Below are 22,626 nucleotides of genomic sequence, written 5' to 3' on the forward strand. Positions count from 1 at the left end.
TTGTATTCCCATGAAAGATAATATGACTTAGAAGTTAGGGGTTGACCTCAGAATCATGAAACCCTGCGCTCAAATCCAACCTGACAGATACTGGCTGTATAAGCAATGGCAAGTCACAACCTTTCAATGTCTCAGGCAACAAGATGCACAACAATTGCTGGTCTGAATCGGAAAATCTAATTTCCTCACCTGAACTGCAAAGACCAACAAAATCACAGTTTTATTCCCTCTACTTCTCCCCAAATTTTCAGTGTTAATTTTGATCTCTTATACATAGGAGTTGCTAAATGAGTGTTTCATAAATTCAGATTTTTTTTCAGTTGTTTCCACCTCTTTGTGACCCCATTTGTGTTTATTCTTGGCAAAGATACTGGAGTGGTTTGCCATTTCCTTCTAGACCTCATTTTACAGATGAGGAAAATGAGGCAAAGAGGGTTAATCAATTTGTCCAGGGTCACATGGCTACTTAAGTGTTTAAGGTTAGATTTGACCTCAGGAAGATCTGTCTCCTTGATTTCAGGCCCAGCACTCTATCCATTATACTACCTACCTATCATAACCAATATCATAAATCAACAATGATAATTTTTTTCTGTATTTATTCCTTGATTTAGAGATGAACCCATTGGGTTTAGAGCATGAATGGACTGTGGAGGTCATTTAGTAATAGGATCAAAGGCTTATAGATTGTCAGTATGAAGGGATCTTAGATACCATCTAGGCCAGCGGTGGGGAATCTTCAGCCTTGTGGCCATCTAGTTCCTGAAGTGTGGCCCTTTAATTGAATTCATACATCATAGAACAAATCCTCTTAATAAAAGGATTTGTTCAGTAAAACTTGGACCCAGTCAAAAGGCTGCACCCAAGGACTTAAACGACCACAGGTTCTCCAGCCCTGGTCTGGGTGAAGTAATTTTCAGGTTGTTAACCAATAGTCATGACTCCACAAGACATGGGCAGTAACATGATTTATCACAAGAGAAGTGAGGGTGTATATGGAACTCCTTGTACCAAATATAAAGGAGTTCACAATACAGCCCCAAACTTGAGTATTTATGAGTTACAAAAAAGTGAAGTCTCACAGGAGGAGTAGAGTGGCATGGGAAGAGGAAATGAGCAGCAGGGGCAGGGACAGGACTATTCCTCTCCCAAAGGGGAGGAGAAGGGGAGAGAAAGGGAAGGGGTACATGAATAAGATGGTAAAGGAAGCATTATTTTCCTTTGGTAACGGCGAGAGTCTGGAGGGCTATCTCCAGTCATCCTGATCTATATCTTGCCACTGTACGCAGAAGGCTCCAGAGGGGAAAATGAGGCTGCTAATTTTGCACAGCCCTGCCTCACTTAAATCCAATTCACTTACATGGCATCACCTTCCTGATGTCATGGTCCTCTTTGAGAATGAAGAACAAACAACAGCAACACTGGATAGATTATGAAGACATGATGGTCTGCTTATCCACAAGGGTACCAGCTGTACAAACAGTTTATCAGTCTGGTACAGACTGACTGGCACCTATGTTATGGTTGGTTCAACTCTCAAAGGCACCCTGAAAGTTCAGCTAGGGGTAGAAATGGTAAATTATGTCAACTGGTCGGGGAGAGGATTCATCCTTGTTTCATTCTGGGCATCCTCCATACTCTAAGTCCAGAGTTCCTATTTCTGGGAAATATGACAACTCAAAAAAATAAGTTAAGTTGGTTTCAGGGCAACATTTCCTCCTTGTGGTCAAGGCAGCCTCTGGGCACACTGATGACCACACCTGGCAAAATATTATCTTTAATACCACCTGGGAGGAACATCTGGAATCAAATACATTGCACAAGGATAAAAGTTAATAGACAGAAAGTTAATAAGACAATTAAACCCTGAAGGATGTCCTGATCAAATGAGCTGAGGCCTCCAAGGAGCCAGATTACTGAACTAAGGGCAGGGATAAAGAAAAGGGGCTTCAGCAATTTATAACATGCTGGGGGTGACACAGAATAGTTCCAACTAACAAGTCACACCAGAATCCTTGACCAATCACAATACAAGCCATAGTAAGAAATGTCCAAAATCAGGTATAAATTCCGAGAGGAAATACATATAACATGAAGATAACCAAGAGAACTTAGTATATAGATGAAATTTAACTCTGGATCTCTAGATCAAACTTAACTCCTATTCTCTATTACTTAACAGGGAAGGAATGCCACAAGCTATGTAACCAAGGCTTGACTACTTATGCCAGTAGAACAAAGACTACAAGTAGAGACTAGCAAATAAACATATTTAACAAAATTAACAGCAAACAAAAATCAGAAAAGGTATATACCAGACAATATACAGAGTGAATGAGGGGAGAGGGGAACTGAGTGGAGAGAGGATCTAGATTTTACCCAAGGAGAAATTCCTCAGAGTCTCTACTGCAGTAAGTAGAGATTAGGCATATGACTTGAGGTACTGTCTTTCTACATGTTAACTTCTTCCCAGTTCTCTCTCCCTTCAAAGATCCAAAGAGAATCTACAACCACAAGTCTTTTCTTTGGAAGCAATGAATCAGAAGACCAGGATCTCTCTTCTCCCAAGCTACTGACAACTCCATCACTCACAAAGATAAAGAATGCCTAATAATCAATTTCCATCAATGAAGAGAGTCTTTTGCAAATGACTTTCAAAATGAGGGGTTATACTATGAGCCTCAAGGTCACAGAATTATAAATTTAGAGCGAAAAGACATATTATAGCTCATCTAGTCCAATCTTTTCATTTTGTAGTTTAAAGACTGGAGACCAAAGGGATGGAATAATTTGATAACATCACACAGGTAATAAGTTGCAGAACCAGGATTTGAAATCAGGACCTCGGCGTCCAAATCTATCGCTCTTTTCTAATGTATCATAGTGACTGCCCAGTTATACTTTTGTCATACAGAGATACTACTTGATTTACCTTCCTCATAGGATTGTGGTAAGGACTTAACAGGATGGGAATTGAAAGCAACCTCATGTTGATAACAACTGGTATTTATGTAGTGTCTCCTATGAGCCAGGCATTCTATTGACTTTACTAAGAGCTTTACAAACATTCTCATTTGTGAGAATGATTATTACTAACTCATCTTGTTGTGAAAGCCTGGGAGGAAGGTGCTACTATTATCCCTACTTTATAGTTGAGGAAACAGACAAAAAGAAGTTAAATAACTTGCCCAGTCATACTTCTAGTAAGCATCTTGGACTAAATTTGAACTCAGGTCTTCCTGACTCTAGGGAACATCATTCTCATTTGGGGGTTCATCATAAAAGTTATTTAACAGTTCATCAAGCAGCAAATAATTGCCCAATTACATTTCAAATATATGTTTCCCTCTGTGAAGACAAGTACATGCATGTTTGAAGCTTTATAGATTTGTTTCTGCAGTGATTTGAAACAGTAATGATCAATGACATAATGATTTTTGTGCTCATGCAGTGGTTACATCAAACTCTGACTATTACTAACTCAGCACAACATGTTTTTTAATTTTCTTAAACTGTCATCACATTATTTCCTAAATGCCAGAAAGGATCAACATCCAAATGCAAACCAGTTCCCAGGGGATAGTCAGACACATGTGACTAACCTCATTGGCATTCTGTATACTGTGTCAGAGTAGTTCCTTCATTTCCTTCTGTTCCCCTACAATCAGAGGTTATTAGCTAGGTAATCATGATCTAGACATTAGGAATGCTCACGCTTTTGCAGCACAAATGTCAGGGCATTAGAAAATCATGATCTCTGGGCACAGGTATTACAAACCATCTTGAAACCATCACAGATCATCACAAACATTCTGCAGAAACAAGCTTTATGCTTCTTCTCATTGGAGTTATTAGGGTAGTTTTCTGATCTTATTTTCCACTTATGTTACCAGTCTTCTCTCTGGTAGATTTTTGAATGAACAGGCTGGCAACATTAGTCAGTCATTCAGTAGTTTCTGTCAGAGTATAGCCATATGCCAGAGGTAGAAGAGAAGAAAGTCACATCGAAAGGCATTATTTCCTTATAAAGACTAGTTTAAATGTAAACATTATTTAAAATTAAGCCATATATTCATTATATTTTAAGTATTTTTATCACTTAGCACATTTGGTTATTATTGCTATTGTTGTTCAGTCATTTTAGTCATGTTTTTGTGACTCCATTTGAGGTTTTCTTGGGTTGACAATCCCTTCTCCACAGATGAATAACTGAGGCAAAGATAGTTAAGTGACTTGCCCAGTGTCACAAGACTAGTAAGCGTCTGAGGCCAAATTTGAACTCAGAAAGACGAATCTTCTCAATTCCAAGTTGAGTGCTCTATCCACCTGTTATAGGAATGTAAATTTTTAATATCTTCCCTTCCGCTAGGTTAAGTGCACCTGGAGCCTGTGGTGGGAAGCTTGTTTTTCAGGAACGCCCACCCCTTGGTGCTTTGTGATTGGGCAGTTGGTCAAGAGGGTTGTTACATTATCTGACCCAGGAGAAGGCTATATAATCCCTGATGTGAGACTTTGTTTTGGGGCTCACTTTGAGAAGTGTTATGTGATTTGACCAGATGAGACTCTGGGCAGCCACTGAGAGCCCCTCAGCTTTGAAAAACCCAGATGTTGATGCTTCCCTCTCTGGTAACTGTGAATTGGTATGGATGTAATGGTTGGACAGTTTGGAGGCCTGTCTGCTTGATGTGCTTTTCTGTTTCCTTGTAACTTCTGTCTGTATACTCTGAAGTTCGGGGTGCTGATTTTTTCCCCCTGAACTAGGTAAATGATATGTTTGATTGATTAAAGTAAGCTTTTTAACCCATTTTGAGTTGCTTTCCTTTAGAAAGGCAGATCTAAGAACCTGTGTTGGCAGCCACCCTGAGGATTCTGGGGTGCTCGCTGCTACACCACCACACCCACTTAGCTGCCAGCAGAAAAATAAATACCAAAACTAGTTATTCATTTTGTCCATTGGTTAAATAGCTAAAATACTTTTTAAAATGATAACAGTATAACCATCATAAGTACTTAATGAATCCACCTAAAAGAATACCATAATATATATACTCAATTATCCTGGGGGACCCCAACACAATTTTTTGTTGTTGGTGATGGTTGATGGATTTAATAAACAAAAAAATTAAATCCTTACCTTAAGGCTATGTACTATTTGCAGAATAAGAATGATGTGGTTTAAGAACAGTATAGGATTTAAGGGAAAAGATTCAAGGTACTGAAATTACTCAATCCTAAGAAGATATACCATTATGAAGCATCTAATAACTACCTTTAAAAATAGGCAGGTTAAAGAGAGGACACTGCTGTGCTCTTATCTCCTGGAGCTGAACAGAGCTTAAGCTTAAGGAAAAAGGATTTAGATACAGAGTTTCCTGACAGTGAGAGGGTTTAGAAAGTGGAATAGAAGTTGTACAATCTCATCCTGGAGAAATGATTAAAAAACAGGATAGAGCATCTTATATCCCAGACAGTCTAAAAGTCAAGTTTGAAGATACAGCCATTTCCCCATCTCTCTACATTGTTCTTCGCTACAAAGTTAACTAGCAACATTCCCAAGGACTTTGCTTAAGTGGACTCCAGCCCAATAAGTTTGCTTCAAGCATGAGCTAGGGAGAACTTTAATTTAGTCAACTCTTATCATTGGTGTCCTTCTTCTTTGGTGCCCCTATCTCTCCTTTTGATACACATTACTTTATAGCCTCTTCCAAAGTCCTAATTTTTCAGCAATTATGTTGCAGTGTATAGGCATCCCTTGTCCAAACATGCTCTGGGCCTTTCCTGTATCCACATGAAAGCTTATTGTTCCTATAACACTTCTTCTAAATGAATATTAAACTAGACTTATCTTTTATTCTTTGCTCTGACTTTCCCTTCACATCCAAGTTGTTGTCTTCAAGTTCTATTTCTTAAGATCTCAATTTTGCTACTTGTTATCTGGGTTACCTTAGCTAATCAATCAACAAACATTTACTTTGTACCAGACGCCATGCTAGATCCTTGGGATGAAAAGACAAAAATAAAATATTCCCTGTCACCAAGGAGCTTACATTCTAACATGTACATATATAAGTATAAGAAAAGGAAATACTATCTATATTTTTTAAAGAGGAAGACACTAAAACCTGAGAAGATTAGGAAAAACTTCACATAAAAGGACAAATCACTTAAACTTTCTAGATTTCAGATGATTCATGTGTAATATGATAGGATTAGTCTAGGCAACCTTTAAAGTGTAACATGAAAGGACTGTACTGGGTGACCTTTAACATCTCTTCCACTTCCAAATTCTATGATCCCTACTGTCTGTTTCCTCTTTAGTGTTTTATCTATCAACATCTAGTCTAGGCTTTCATTATCTCTCATGTAACAGTTTCCAAACTATTATCTTCACCTTGAGTCTATATCCCACTGCCATATTTGTCTTCTGATCACATTATTTGTTAGCCTTCATATACTTCCTAAATTGAAATCGAAATGTCTGTTTTGCTTTGCACAATCTCATTGCATCCTGCTTTTTCATCCTTTCACACTTCTCTTCTGCACTTAAATTTACAACTGAGTCAAATAGAAATAGTCACTACTTTTCTTCTTAAAGTTACTCAGTCCCTGAATACCTTTCTTCTTAAATCACTGCCGGTTAGAATCCTACTTATCCCCCCAAAAATGCAGCTCAAATGTCAACTTCTCTATGAAACCCTTTTAAATCCAAGCCAGAAACTCTCTCTCTTCTCAGAACTTTCCTGTTACTTTACTTCTGTCTCTCATGTGAATTTATCATATTTTAATTGGCATTATATTTTATTTTTCAAAGTGTCTTCTCTACTAGAGGCAGATATGGTGCTGGACTTGAAGATAGACCTGAGTTTGAATGCTACTCTAGACACTCATTAACTTGCATAACTCAAGTCACATTATTTCTCTGGGCTTCAGTTTGCTTATGTGTGACATGATGGTGTAGGAGCTGATGATCTTTTGGATCTCTTTGAGCTCTAAGTCTATTATCCCTCCTACAGTATGTTTCTTGAAAGTAGGGGACCACGTCTAATTTATCCTTGTATTTGCTTTAGTTCCTAGCACTAAAATTTTAAATATACTATTGAGGTTGTTCAGTAATTTTTCAGTCATGACTAAATCTTTATGACCCCATTTGGAGTTTTCTTGGCAAAGATACTGAAGCTGTTTCATTTCTTTCTCCTGTTCATATTATAGATGAGGAAACTGAGGCAAACAGGGTTTTGTGACCGGCCCATGGTCACACAGGTAGTGTCTGAGGTCATATTTGAATTCAGGAAGATGCTTCTTCTTGAGTCCAGGCCCAGCATTTTGTCCAATGTGACACCTAGGTCCCCGATTGAATATATCAGTCCCCCAATTAATATTTTTCATTGCTGTTGAGTTTGTTGCATATTGGCCAATATGATATAATATTACATAATAAAGAACTAATGCATATTACAGAATTCCATAGTAGGAAAAAAAGGAACATTACTTTTAAAAATATTCTAAGAATATCTTACTTCATATATAAGACCTATAAGTAAATAGCAGCAATAAATTAGTTGGACATTTTTATTTTTTGATAGTTATAATTTTTTTTACTCTTCCTGATTTTATTTTCATATAATTTTTTGTCTTGATACTATTTATTGATATTTGTACTGTCCTGTTTCAGCTACCTCCACCTCAAAAATGTTCATTTATCCTCCATCCTCTACCTAATATTAATAAGTTCCACTTAAGCATCATTCAAAAAATTCAGTTCACTATTATGACATAGACAAAGAAATATAAAATAGTATTTTTAAAATCTGAATTGGATCAGTTCTTCTATTGTTTTATTTTCTGGCTTTTCTGGTATAAAATTTGTATGTTACCACCTTTGTCATAATCAAATTATTAATTAAACATTATTAATGTTTATTGGAGATTTATCTGTGAAATGATTAATTACATATAATCTGAAGGCATGAGGCACTAAAAACAAGCCTCTGAAATTAAAATAATTTCTAAGATTATTTTCCTATACTTTAATGAATGACCTCAATGATATTTATAAGGAGGCATCGTTACCTAGAGTTCTAAGTTTTGCAAAGTAATTTCTATTCACATTATCTCATTTGATTTTTGCAAGAACCCTATGAAATGAAGGGTCATTATTATTCCTATTTTACAAAGTTGAGGAATCATATTGAGAGAGGTTAAATAATATGGCAGGGATATTGTAAATGCCTGTGATAGATTGTCTTCCTGATTTCAAGTCTAGTATTCTCACCAGTATACCACACTGTTACTCCACCAATATGACTACTTCTCCATTAGTAAATATCAAAACTCATCCATGACTTCTTATAACAAACAATTCTAATCAATGTCCTTTGTTTTAAAAAAAATCCTCCACAAATGATTTTATGAGCTAGTTTTTCACATCTTCTGGCTTCATTTATAGGGACAATTTTAACATGGATATACAGTTATTCCTTCCACATCATGGCTTTCCCCATAATAGTTTTGATATATCATGGGTTAACATAAGAAGTTAAATGGGAATTTGGGGAAAACTTTGCAGAAGCTGAAGATGATGTGTGAAGCATATCATGAAGCAGATGACACAAAAAAGTTTAGAAATTCAGAAATGCATAAAGTATATGTATAGTATTATATACTATCAACATATTTTATCTTTTAACATCATAATAATTAAGACTTCTTCTCTGGGTTACACAGATTTTTTAGATCTCAGAGGCACCATGTCCCTAACCTCTGTGATGTGGAAGGGATAATTGTCATTCATTTTCTTCAAAGGTATATTAACTCTCTGTCCAAAGATTAAGGTTACACATTAAGAGACCATAAATGGACAAATTAATATTTATCAAAATTATAAAAAAGTAATATTCTCAGGATCCTTTATCTTTTCTCTCACCCCCATCTCTGAGAAAACAAAAAGGGTACCATGCAAGACTGAGAACCATGTATTCTGGGTATCCACTGTCACCCTGTTATGTATGAATGATTTGTTCTAGCATTGAAGATCTTTCCCCATACAAGGTAGAAGAACCCCTACTGATACATTTGACAGAGATAGACAAAGAGACCAAAAACTGAGAGACAAAGATCACAGAGCACACAGAAACTTGGACTAAATAGAAGGTACCCAGGCAACACTCAGAACCATTTTGAATTTTCAATATATAGATATTGTCTTGGGTACCCACTACCACCCTGTGATGAAAAATTTGTGCTAGCATTCAAGATCTTTCCCCACACAAAGTAGAAACATTCCTATTGACACTACATTGGGGAGTGATTAAGTCTCAGCTAGCCACAAATTTTGATACACCTTTGGACTTGAACTTTAAAAGGGACAGAGAGAGATACAGAGAGACCAAAAATAGGGAGACAAAGAAAACAAAACACACACAAACTTGGACTTGGTTCCTTTGAGAGAAAATCTGAACACCTATGCGGCTCCTTTGGGAACCATGTAGCCCTAGAATAAGAGGAAGCCATGTAGCTTCTGAGATGGCAGTGATCAGAGGCCTTCCTATTGTCAGCATCAATGAAGCAAAGGAAGATGTCTTGGACAACACAAAGTTTCTGAACCAAAAGAGTTCCACAACAAAGGTGATAGAGCTAAGAAACAATATGGGGCAGCCATGACAGAACAGAGGAAACTTAGATCTTCCCATCCACTGACATGTCACATGAACTATGCAGGTTTTTCCTTTGTGAGAAAGTCTTAGTTTAGTACTATAATTCCAGATCACAGCAAAAGTCCTTAAAGAATATAGAAACCTACTGGTGAATAAAGATAAGTTTTGAGTATTCAAGGGTTCAGGTACAAGTTTTTTGCGTTTCACATTTTAAGGTATTATTAAACCTTTCATATATTTGATATAGTATTAGCCTTAGTGTTTCCATGTGACTTGAGGACTTCTTACTTTTTCTTCAAAGAGTAAACATAAGCCAGATTGTGATATTTCTAGAAAAGGCACTGGGTGGAGAAAAATGATTCAGAGAGACGCACAGAGAGATACCGAAAGACAAAGACAGACAAAACACTCAGGCCTCTTTATATTATTAGGCTATGTCTCTGTATCTGTTAGTGGACAAGTCCAGTTTCCATGCAGCATAAGATTACTCCAGCAACCTTATTACACATGTTAAATAATTTATAAACAGTATGCAGCATATTGGAGAAATAAATGGAAATAATAATTCCCATATGGCATTCAGCTTATCTATTCTCCAAAAAGAGATATGAAAAGATATTATATACAGTTTTTCCATGTGAAATACAGATTACAGGGTTCTCTTCTAGTTCCCTCAAAACTTGGAAAATATTTCAAGGAAATAAAAAATGTTCATTTTCTATTCAGGTGTGAAAGGAAAGGCAGAATTGCATGTTTAGTTTTACTATGTTATTTACTTAAATCCAGGGCACATTTTTACTTCAAATATGATTCAAATTCAGAGTGATTGAATTCATAATTGATTTCAATCTGAAATTGTTTTTTTGATCAACAAATCAGAAGCAGAATAGAAGGCAGCATTAGTGAACTGGGATGAGCAATAGATTTGAGATTAGAGGACATTGTTTCAAATTCTGGATTTGTGACACAATTCTGGGACTCAGTTTCTTTATCCATAAAATGTTGGAACTAAATTATGTGACATCTGAATCCTCTTCCATCTCTAACTCAATAATCCCATGTTTTGTGATAATCCTCTGGCATAAGAGAATCCATTTTGAAAGAATGTAAGTTTCCCCTATTGATCTTTCTTTCTATACTTGGGTTTACAGTGCCATACTCCCCCAGCAGAGAGGTGTGTTTATCATTATCCAGGGCAGCTTTATATAAGTCTTAAGAGAAGGCCTGTGGGCAAGCCAGAGAAGTTGGGGAAAACAAGTGGGGATGTCAAGAATTATATGTAGAACAATGGGAATCAGTTCAATATTAATTTGTATTGGACAGCAATAGACAGAGAGGGAAAGGAGGTGACAGGAATATAGACATCCAATAAATAGTACACACATACTAATGGAATGAAACTCATACAAGGGTGGTGCTATATTGGGGAGCACACACACACACAAGTCTATTAACCTGGGAAGGTGTGCTTCAGTGAAGATGTATGTTCTTACTGGAGGGGAGGTGGGCTATGTGAATCAAAAAAGTTGGAATCCATTTACACTGACATGGCATGAATATGAAACTCAATTAGACCAATGTAAAGCAAGAGTGGATCTATGGAAGGAGAATATGGAGGAAAGTTTTTTTTTTAATTATAATTTCATTGTGATAAGGACATAAGAACCTTTCTATGCCTATAAATTTATGAATACACTTTAGAGAAATGCCTGTTAAAATCAGTTCTGAGATTTCTCATGATCTCTGTACTTTATTTTATTGATTTGGCTATTCTTTATGAAACGGAAAAATAGCTGGAACCAATGAGTACCATTCAAATACTGACATATTCTATTCAGGTACACTTAACAAATGTAAAATTTAGAAATAAATTTGGAACAAGTAATTATGTGAGGATAGCATACCAAAATTCTGTCCTTGAAGGACCATTAAACGGTATATTTTAGTCAGTATGTGAGGAATACACATTTATAATTTCATCACTACATAACAGAGGTTCCATTTGCAATTTCTGTTTCATAAAACCCTCAAGGACCCCAAAAGATGGGTCTAAGAATATAAGATGGCCATATTACATCTTGGACTGCAGACTAACTGGAAGTAATGAGACTTCTAATTTGAAGTACTGGCAGTAAATGGCCCTAGGGAAAAATGAGGTTCTGTATGATACCACTTGTAAAGACAGATCCAGATGTGACTAAGTTTATTATACTCTCCTTTAAGTGAGATGTATTCTACTGGGATAATTGTGATCTTTGACCCTCTATAAGTAGATTAGGCCTCAATGGAACACTTAATATGTGGCATTAAGGCAGCATGTTTAGAAACTGAAAAAAGAAGCTTTGTTAAAAGTCTGATTGGATAAAAATTACTCTATTCTAGCCTTGAATGAAATCAGCATAGAATTCCAAAATAAATAAGACGAATGAAGTGGTTTTCTATGTAAGACAACCTGGAGAAGCATTCAACTGATCTGATGTAATTTGACGGCAAAAATTTGTGTTTCATGTTTTAAATTCATAATTTTTTTTGTTATTATCGTGTCTCTAAATTTTCTTGAATTGTGAATTTTGGGAAACCATTGAATTGTTGTTAAGAGAATGATACAATCGCACCATTAGTAAATTCACTTCTCTTTTGATCTAGATGCTGTGAAGTTATTAATTAAGTTATTAGAGGCTGTTGCTATAATGATCAAACTTATCAAGTATTTAATTGGGTATATTTGCTTTAAGAGGAAGAATAATAATTACTTTGTAAGAAAGGGACAAAAAACAATCTTGTAAAAATGTCTTTTTCTGCAAATTTGCCAAGGACCTTCTACTTGGACCAATTCATAAAATCTTATTGGCCCTGTGAAAAAAGGTTGCTAAATGTAAAATTCTAAAATAACGAATTGGTTTACTGACAAACTGTGATCTTTTCCTCCATCACAAACACTTACGAAGTAAGGGGGATTTACAAGTTACTTATAGTTTAGAAGTGATTTATGTGACTATTTATGACTATGAAAATTATGAGATTATACCAGGAATAATATATTTTTATATTACATCTTGAGCCAACTTAGTCTCAATAGATTCTAACCTTAAAGATTTACTTTGACCTTAAGGAGTTAATACATAATGCTTACATATTATTCTTGGCATCCAAACTCATTAAGGGCTTATTTTCCCTAATTTCTCTGGCTGGCCCATAGACCCAGCCTTAGTTATAAATTGAGTCCCTGGACAAGGAATTAACCTACTGACAGCTGCACCTACACTTTCGAAATATGGCAGTATGAGTCCAGTTGTAGAAAGCAAGAGTCAATGGGAAAATATATATCCTCCCATGAGGGATTCTTTTATGTCACAGGATTGTCACAAAACATCTCATAAATCATAAAGCTCCTTTTAATATCCCAGATATTGTGGATAGGCCAAAATTAAAACAGTTCACAGACAGGGAGCTATTAATTCTATTGCATTCTATCAAAGAAGGCAGCATATGTATAAATACAAAGTAAATATTGGGTATCTCCAGTCAGTTTTAAGATATCAAAGCTTCTAAATCTTTGGGGATGCACTTGATGAGGTAATTTTCAGGGAGCACTAGTGACTGAGGAGATCAGGAAAGGCCTCATGCTAGAGGTGGTGACTGAGCTGAGCTTTAAAGGTAACCAGGGAATCTCAGGGTGCAGACGTGAGGAGAGAGGGCATTTCAGGCATGAGGTAACCTTTCACAAGTCACAGAAATAGGAGAACCTATGAAAGTATATTCTGAAACCACAAACCCTAGCCCTTTGTCAGTACCACCCAATTTTAAATCTACATACATAAAATGTGTAGTTCTCTAACCTGAGGGTTGGAATAGACTTTGTAAGTGATCAGTGAATATCCTTGATATTGTTATACAGAAGAACAGGTGAGGGTGCTTCATAGAACCCCTCCCTTGTCTGCTCCACTCATCTTTCTCTGAATATATGAATCTATAACTCTTCTATTACTGTATTCAATCAGGGAAGGAGATAGGAAGATTTATCCAAATAACACACATATACACACATGCAGTACACAAGTAAAGTCTTCAATCCACTATGGAGAATTCATAGGGTAAAGCTAAGCAACAGGTTTTTAGAGAAAGCACAGAGAAAGTACAATCTGGAGTGGTGGAGAGTGTACCCATGAGATTGGAACTCCATCAACATATATATTAAACTGGTGTCAGCAAAGGAGGAACACTATTTCAGTCACCCACATCACTACACATGACTTCAAATTACAATAAAGCAAAGGTCAACCATGCCTCTGTTTCTACAGGAAAAGAAATCCAGTTAGTGGGGATGATGGAACTTTGTGACCAGTAAGTAGAATAACACACAAAAAAAAATGTTCTATTCTAAAGAAATATGTGATATCATGCTAATTCGATTTACATGATAAAAGTCATCTTTTTCATATCATCCAGAGAAGGAACTTCTTTGTTAGGTCTTCCCTGTTGCTTTCATGCATTTTTCTCCTTTCCCTTCATATATTCCTTAGGTTGGCAGAGATTTTTAAATTATGCAAAATTTCTGCCTTAATAGTTTCCATATTTCAAAATGAGTCCTCTGAATTCTCCAGAGCAATCATTTTTCAAAAGGCTTTAATTATCGGTCTACTAGCATGCATTTTTCTTAACATAAGCAAAATATTAGTTATGAATATGGGTAAGTAGAAATATAAAATCTGAGAAAATGTAACAGAAATATGATGCTAACATAGCTACAGCTAACATCTCCCACATTGTCTCTCATCCCCTTAGCTTTCATGGTTCCGAGCATAGCATCATTAATGAATAAAATAATAGTACCTGTCACAGGGAATTAAGAGATCTGAATTCTTCTCTGGGTTCTACTACTAAGAAATAGTGATTGTAAGGATTCATTTATTGTTATGAGACTCTATTTCTTCATCTCTTAAAAGAGGCAGATGATCTCATATCTCTAAAAATTAAATAATTCTATTTAGAGCCATTTTTTTTTCATCCTAACACTTCAGATGAAGACAATAATTACAGTGAGACAAGCTGACATCACATTGCAAAGCATGGGTCATGATGCAATGTCAAGGATTATTATAAACTCCCACCAATGCCATAAGCATTAGCAAAAGACTTTATGTTCCAATTAATTGGCTTGTTCATTAGTCACAGTGCCATCTATCCTTTTCTTTTCAAAACACTATCACTACATATGGCAAGACATTCACCGCTTTCTTCCCTCTAATTACTGTCACTAGAAACCAGAAGTGTATTTATTATCATTATTCAGCACTTCCTTGCCAAAGTGTTTTACTCCTGAATGTGCCAGGTAGTCTGTATAACATGCCTGTCTGTGTTAACTCTTAGAAGTAAACTTTAATTGCATTATCAAAATAAATAATGCATTGGTTGTGTTCAAAAGCTGAATCTCCCTGAATTTCCTTTTTTTCCTTCCTAAATAATATACATGAAAGACTTAACATGAGTAAGAGCAACATTCCCTGCTTTTTGATCTTTTCTTGTTTATTTTTCCCCCCCTTTTTAAGTCTCACTCTTGGTTAGCACAGTAACTGGTATATAGTAAGTGCTTAATAAATGCTTCTTGACTGACTGCTTGAAGACTAAGCTTGTACCATTGGAGATTTCTCATCTATTCCCAGTACTTTTTAATAAGACTTACACCTTTCCCATAGGCATGCCTACTGATAGCAGCACAACTGATGCCCTGAGGGAAAGTGGAAGGTCTAATAAGATATTACATGCATACTTATGGTCTCCCCCCATACAGATCCCAAGTCTCCGTGATTAGAATTAAAGATTTTCTGACTCTAAGTCCAAGGTTCTATACACCATGCCACTAATAGCTACCACTACAGATCAATCCTTTGATTCTTCTCTGATGGACTCTCTATCAACTTTACCCACACTTTCTAAGCTTTCTCATGTCACCTCAATCCACTAATGGCACTCTCTATAGTGGAGAACCTCATCTCCTGCTTTGTTGAAAAAGCAGGATATCAACCATAAATTCCTTTTTTTATTCTAGGAGCCTAGGCTGCTCTTTTCCAATAGTGTAGCAGCAAGCACCCCAGGGTTTGCTGCCAACACAGGTTCTTGGATCTGCTTTGATAAAGGAAAGCAACTCAAAATGGGTTAACAAGCTTACTTTAATCAGTCAAATATGTATCGTTTACCTAGTTCAGGGGAAAGAGGTCAGCCCTCGAACTTCAGAGTATACAGAAAGAATTATCAAGACAGAGAAACAGATCGAGTAGACAGTTTTCCATACGGTCCAACCATTTGTGATAGTAATGGAATGTGGAGATTCCCCTGTATTGGGCTTGGTTTTCAAATTGATTGTATTAAAACCCAGAGCTTGTTAATCCCACCTGTGGGATGGACTTTTTGATGTGAAAAGAAAGTCCTGACTGGGAGGAGCTGGTGACGTAGATTTGGAGAGACAAGAGAGAGGCGGAAGTTCTTTTTGGAAGCAGCACCTCGTGGAGAGAGACTAAGAGATTGCTGGTGGCCGCTTTGAATTGCCCTGGACTTTTGAGACCTGCCCCCTGAGCTGCCAAGGACTGAGGAGACATGGCTGTTTTGCTGGTACTTTGTCTGTCTGTTTTGATGTTATTTTGCCAGATTTGTCCACTGGTGAAAGACTGTCCTGTTGAAGAAGTCCTGGAACCTGGCATTTGGTTAAGAAGGCCTGAGACTGTCCTGCAGACAGAGAGTGAATACTGTCCACTGGTGAGGGACGGTACTGAGAGTGAATACTGTCCACTGGTGAGGGACAGTACTGTTGTTGCAGGGGTCTGGAGACTGTCCGGCAGACAGAATGAATACTGTCCACTGGTGAAGGACAGTGCTGTTGTTGCAGGGGTCTGGGAGCCTTTCTGTTGGTTCAGAAGCCCTGAAGAAGGATTTTCTTGTTGTATGTTTACAGAAATCCTGGGAGAGGGCTTTGCTAATGTGTTCAGGGGTTCTAGGACTGTTCTACAGACAGAGGATAAATTCATGAAGGGACTGGCAATGTATCTTATGGCCTTGCTAAGCCTTGTCTCTCCAGGAACTAAGATTGCTGAGAACTTGCCTCGTGTCAAGATGAAGAAAAGACCTCCATTTGGGTATTAAGTGCTGTGTTTAAACTTGATGTAACTCTGGGGTAGATTCAATTGTGATCCAGGGGTGGGGAACTTTTGACCTTTTTGTGTTCTATGGTTGAGCAAATGAATGTATTTTACTTATGTTTGGAAACTAATCTCCATTTGAGAAGAGGGGCTTTGTGGTGGACTTAATTAAGGTATAGCCTAGGGGTGGAGAAGTATTTGGAACAGAGACTTTGTAATTGATTGAATGATTGGAAAGTCCTGGGGTGGGGTAGGCCTTGGAGATGATTTAATCACACTTAGTAAATGCTGTATTTTGAATGACGTCATGTTTTGATCTTCTCTGTTCTGGGTTTGTTACTGAATAAAATAGAGAGCACCTATGCTGGTATTTTGAACCTGGGAAGTTGCCTTTGCTTGGTATTACATTACACCATTACATCCATACCAAATCAACATCTGGGTTTCAAAGACAAGGGCCCTGGGCAATGGCTTCCCAGAGTTTCATCTCATCAGATCACAGAACATTTCTCAAAGTGAGCCCCAAAACAAAGCTACACATCAGGGCTTATATAGCCTTCTCCTGGCTCAGAGAATGTAACAACTTTATTGTCTCACTGGCCAATCAAGAAGTATCTACTGAAAAACAAGCCTCCCACCCCAGGCTCCAGGTGTGCTTTAGCCTAGGGGCAGGGAAGATCTTTAAATTTATTTACATTCCCATTACAAATAGACTATACTATATGAGAGAAACTCTACTGAGACCTTTCACCTAAAAAATACAAAAGACCATTTGTATATTAAAATAATCTTTCAACTTTGAAAACTATATAATGCTTATGTCTGCTGTTGATGGCAAAATATGAAGGATAAGTTAGTTTTCTAGAGCAAAGTTTAAATATTCCTATTCAGCTACTTAGCCCTCACTTCATCTGCATTTAATTAAACTGACCTAACTATTCATATCTTTTCTTTCAAGTCCATTCCAGGGAACCATCTAGTTTCACTTTTATTCCTAATTAACTTTGCCGTCTGCAGACTAATCAAATATCACTCTGAATTGGTCCAATTCTAATCTTAGATATTAAGGAAGGCTAATCTTTACTCAAAATTTAGAAGGTTTACTAGCAAAGATGACATTATTTGGTGATTTTTTTTTTTTTACAATTCATTAACTGATCTGCCTTTGATAATTAGAGGGACTGCTTAAAAGGGATTACTACTGCTTACTACAAAGGTCACCTACTCCTCAGGTCTGTTACAGGAAGAAGTTCTGGCTTAAGAAAAGAGGGCATACTTCAGATATATCAGATCTTGATTCCCCTAAGAAGAGACACTCAACATTTTTTTCCAATATATGTACCTGCCGAGAATCAGTGCTTTTCATCTCTCCTCAAGCCTCCCATGGCTTTCCCTAATTTCACCCCTGTCTTGTGAGAACCTTGCCTCATATTTCAATGGAAAAAAAAAAACTGAAGCTATTCACCAAGAGCTCCATCTTCTCACCTCCCATCACTCAGATGCCTTCCCCTACTCTCTCCTCCCTCACCCTCATCTCACATGAAGTTCTCCTTGCCAAACATAACTTATAAGCATGCTAAAACCATCCCATTCTATCTAATTTTCTCTATGTGACTATGCCCTCTATCATCCTTACTCTTTTTACAAATCTTCAACTCTCCTATCTATTGACTACTACTATGTCCCCATATTCTCCATTATAGAAAAATCAAACTCTTATGTGATTGGTCCATCTGCTCTCGTTATTGTCCTATATCTCTCCTTCCTTTCATGGCTCAACTCCCTGAGAAGACCATCTACAATCAGTGCCTCCGTTGCTTTTCCTCTAAGAGAATGCTCTTCTTACCTCTTGGCAATCTGACTTGTGAGCTTGCCATTTAACTGAAACTGGTCTCTCCAAAGCCACCAATGAGCTGTTTTTGCCAAATCTATTTACTTTTTCCTCACTATTTCTAGAGCTCTCTGAAGCCTTTGACCTGGTGTCACGCTCTTTTCCTTGGTATTTGTATGGTTCTTGTGACATTGTTTTCTCAGTTCTCTTACTACGCATATGACTGACCCTTCTCACTCTCTTTTTCTTCATCTTCATCTAGGTCAGAGGTTCCCAAACTTATTTGGTCTACTGCCTTTTCAAAAAAAAAAAATTCTCAGCACTCCCCTGGAAATCTACTTTAAAAATATTTAATGTTTTTTAAATTTTTATCACTACAAAAATATAAACACATCTCAAATTTAATAATTTATTGTAAATTTGTGTGTGGGGGGTTTCCCGCATTTAAATTTTGATGATACAATATTGCAACATGTAACTGTATAGTATTGTATTGTAAACAAGTCACTACATGCACATATTCCTGCTGATGCCTGCTGGACTTTCCAATGATGCAGGGCATGTTTGTCTGCCAAGATTGCTTATTAAGACCTCTTGGTGGACTTCACCACTGCTTGATTATAACTTACATTTTGTGTATTTATTAGAAAAATAATGTAATCACTATGACTTGAATTCTGTTACACAATAGATGAAACATGTGTGAACATTTTTTTCAAAAATTTATTCTCTTCTTTTTCCTTATGTTTCCACCACCCCCACATTTTTATTCAATGCCCCCCAATTGCACCCAAGGCTACTACTGCCCTCACCACATCATTCCAGCACTCCCCAGTGTGCAGTATCACCCACTTGGGGAACCTATTCTACATCATGCCTACCAACCATAGGTATCCTTGTAGACATTGTCCTGGATCCTCTTCTTTTTTCCCTCTATCCTTTTTCACTTGGTGATCTTATCAGTTCCCATGCATTCAATTCTAAACAGAAGGCAAATGATTCTCAGATCTATTTATCCTGCCTCAAAGTCTCTCCAGTCCCACATCTCCACGAACCAATAAAACATCTTTAACTGGGTGTCTCAAAGTCATCTTAAGCCCATGTCTAAAATTGAACTTAATATCTTTCCCACCAAGTCCTCCCTTCTTAAATTCCAGACTCACAACCTAGGTGTCATCCTAGACTTCTCACCGACCACTGATATATAACCTTGCCAAAGCCCTTCAGAACCTGCTCCCCCCACACACCTTTGCAGTCTTCTTATATCTCACTTCCTCCTCTCCTCCAACCACATATTATAGAATCTAGTGACATTGGTCTCTTTGTTCCCAAGACGCTCCACCTGCAGGTTCTGGGCATTTCAACTGCTATCCTCTATGACTAGAATTCTTTCCTTACTCATTTCCACCTCTTTCCACTCTGGCTGCATTAAAGTTCCAGCTAACAGGAAGTCTTTCTTGACTTCCCCTAAGAGTGCCCTCCCTCTATTGATTATCTCCAATTTATTCTGTATATATCTTCTTTGTGTGTAGTTTTTTTTTTTTTTATCATATTGTTTCCCCAATAAGACTGTGATTTCCTGGAGGGCAGGTGCTTCCTTTTGCCTTTCTTTGTGTCAACAGTGAGTGCTTAGCACCATGTCTGGAACATAGTAGACACTTAATAAATGTTTACTGATTGACTGAATAGAGTCCCCCAAAACCTGATGATCATCCCTGGATATTTGCAATGCCCTCTGGTTGTCCTTGTCTCAAGTTTTAGCCCGCTCCAATAAAAGTGATCTTCCTGAAGTACAGGCCTATGTCCTTCCTCTTTTCAATAAAGTCCAATGACTTCCCATTGCCTACAGGATCAAATATAAAATCATCTGATTTGCTTTTAAAGTCTTTTGTAACCGATAGCCTTCCTATCCATCCAGTACACCTTCTCTGCCTCACTCCCCTCCACACACACACCCTATGACCCAATACAAATTTAAAATTCCATGCTTGTCAGGAGAAAGTTTCAAGGTCATAGAATCTCAAAGTTGGAAGGTACCTCAGTAGTCATTTAATCTAATCTATACCTAGCAGCAATCCCTTCTGTTACACACTCAATGAGTTTTCAATTTGTTACTTGCTTTGATTGGCTCCAATGTCCTATAATTATAATTTTAATTATAATTTTTCTAGATCAAGAGTTGTGCTTTTTCCCCTTCATCTTCCTCCTTCTCTTCCTTCATCTGCCTCCTTTTCTTTAGCACTCTCTCTTCACTTCCTTCAACCTCTTCTTGATTTTTTGACAGAAGGGACTGTGTCTTTAAATCCATAAAGCCCAGGCATCCCATATGTTGCAAAAGGTACACCTGATCCCAGAATGTAGCACAGATATTTTTTAAAATCTAATTAGCTAGCACACATGAACTAGTAGATCAGCAGTGCTCCAACACCTGCCCCCAGAATGATTGTGTAAGTGACTGCTAACAAGGGTACTGATAGTAGCCTCCAATCAATTATAAAGTTAAATGTAATTAATTATACATTTAAATTTATTGAGTCCCAACACGTGGATTTTTGAGTATGTAGCCCTGTTGACAAATTTCAATCGCTTTATTATAAAAGGCACACAATCACATATTTTTTTCTGGACAGTTTACCTGATCTCCTATGCATTTAGGGACAGATCCCTAAGCTTCTGTCCCCCTGTGGCGTTCTATCTACTTAAGAGAGTAGGAGGGGGAGTTCCTTAGTTCTCTAAGACTCTTTTGAAAAATTTTCTTATCCACTTAGAGATGGCTTCATGGCTCTGTACTGTTCTTCACACCTGTCCTCCTTGATTCATGCTCTTGCTGTCCTCTGGAAATTCATGTGCTCCAACTGGTCTCCTATCCAAAGTGTCAACTTTTATTTACATTCCATAGAGCCAAACTTTTATTGGCTTAAGTCTTTTGAATACATAAGTAAACTTAAGCAGCAAGATTAACACAGAAGTGATAAAGAAGCATTGTAGAGAGGGCAGATATTTATGATGTAGTAGAAAGCATAAAGCAACTGAAATCTGTCAATGAAGGAATTATAAAATCTGAGTTTTGGAAAGAAATTGTGAAAAGCACAAAAAACTACTTCCCTGTGCTTACACTAAGAATATAACATCACAAGCTGCCTAGATTAAAGCTTCCTTCCCTCTGTCTCTACTTCCTCTTCCCTTATACTTATCCATGTAAGTCCTATCCAGTCCACTTATGTCCCCATCCCATTCTACTTCCTATTCACTGTATAATCTAGGACCTCCCCTTTTTTTATTATCAACTTATCTTCCCTTCATTATATTAGACTTTCGGTCTCTCTCAGAAAACTATTCTGTATTTTTTGTATTTCATTTTCTACATTTGGGTTATTCCCTACAATTAGATAACAAGCTTATTTTTTTTTTATTTTTTGGTTTTTATTAATTTGTTTACTTTAGTTTACAAGATTCAATTCCACAATTCCTAGAGTTTCAAATTTTCTCTCGTTCCTTTCCCTCCCCCCTCCCTCAATGGCAGCATACAATCAAATAAAGGATCTGCAAACAGTTTCACATTAGACATTAGTCAGGTTATAAAGAAGGATTGTATCAGATGGGATGAACAATGGGAAAGAGGAAACAAAAGCAAACAAGAAAAAGAAAGAGAGCAGGTAATTTGCTCCAATCTGCATTCAAACTCTGTTCTTTCTGGTTCTTTCTCTGAATGTAGACATCTCTCTCCACCCTGAGTCTTTTGGAGTTGACTTATAACCCTGCACTTCTGAGAAGAGTCCGGTCTATCAAAGTTGGTCGTCACACATATATTTTGTCTGTGATTGTGTACAATTGTGTACAAATTTCTCCTGGTTCTGCTCTTTTCACTCAGCATCAGTTTGTATAAGCCTCTCCAGGTAAATATGGAGTCCATCTGCTCCCCGTTTCTCATAGCACAATATTATTCCATTACATATATATATATATATATATATATATATATATATATATATATATATATATATATATA

At 37.0% G+C, this 22,626-nt stretch overlaps 1 protein-coding gene across 1 annotated transcript in view; it reads right to left on the reverse strand.

Moving 5' to 3' along the window:
* The window catches only part of NALCN (sodium leak channel, non-selective), a 558,956-nt gene that overhangs the window by 422,888 nt on the left and 113,442 nt on the right, over nucleotides 1–22,626 (reverse strand). The window lies entirely within an intron of this gene.

The sequence above is a fragment of the Petaurus breviceps genome, unplaced genomic scaffold, assembly GCF_028583685.1.
Source record: "Petaurus breviceps papuanus isolate PSGF00001 unplaced genomic scaffold, PetGlider_PUasm1.0 90625, whole genome shotgun sequence".
Classification (NCBI taxonomy): Eukaryota; Metazoa; Chordata; class Mammalia; order Diprotodontia; family Petauridae; genus Petaurus; species Petaurus breviceps.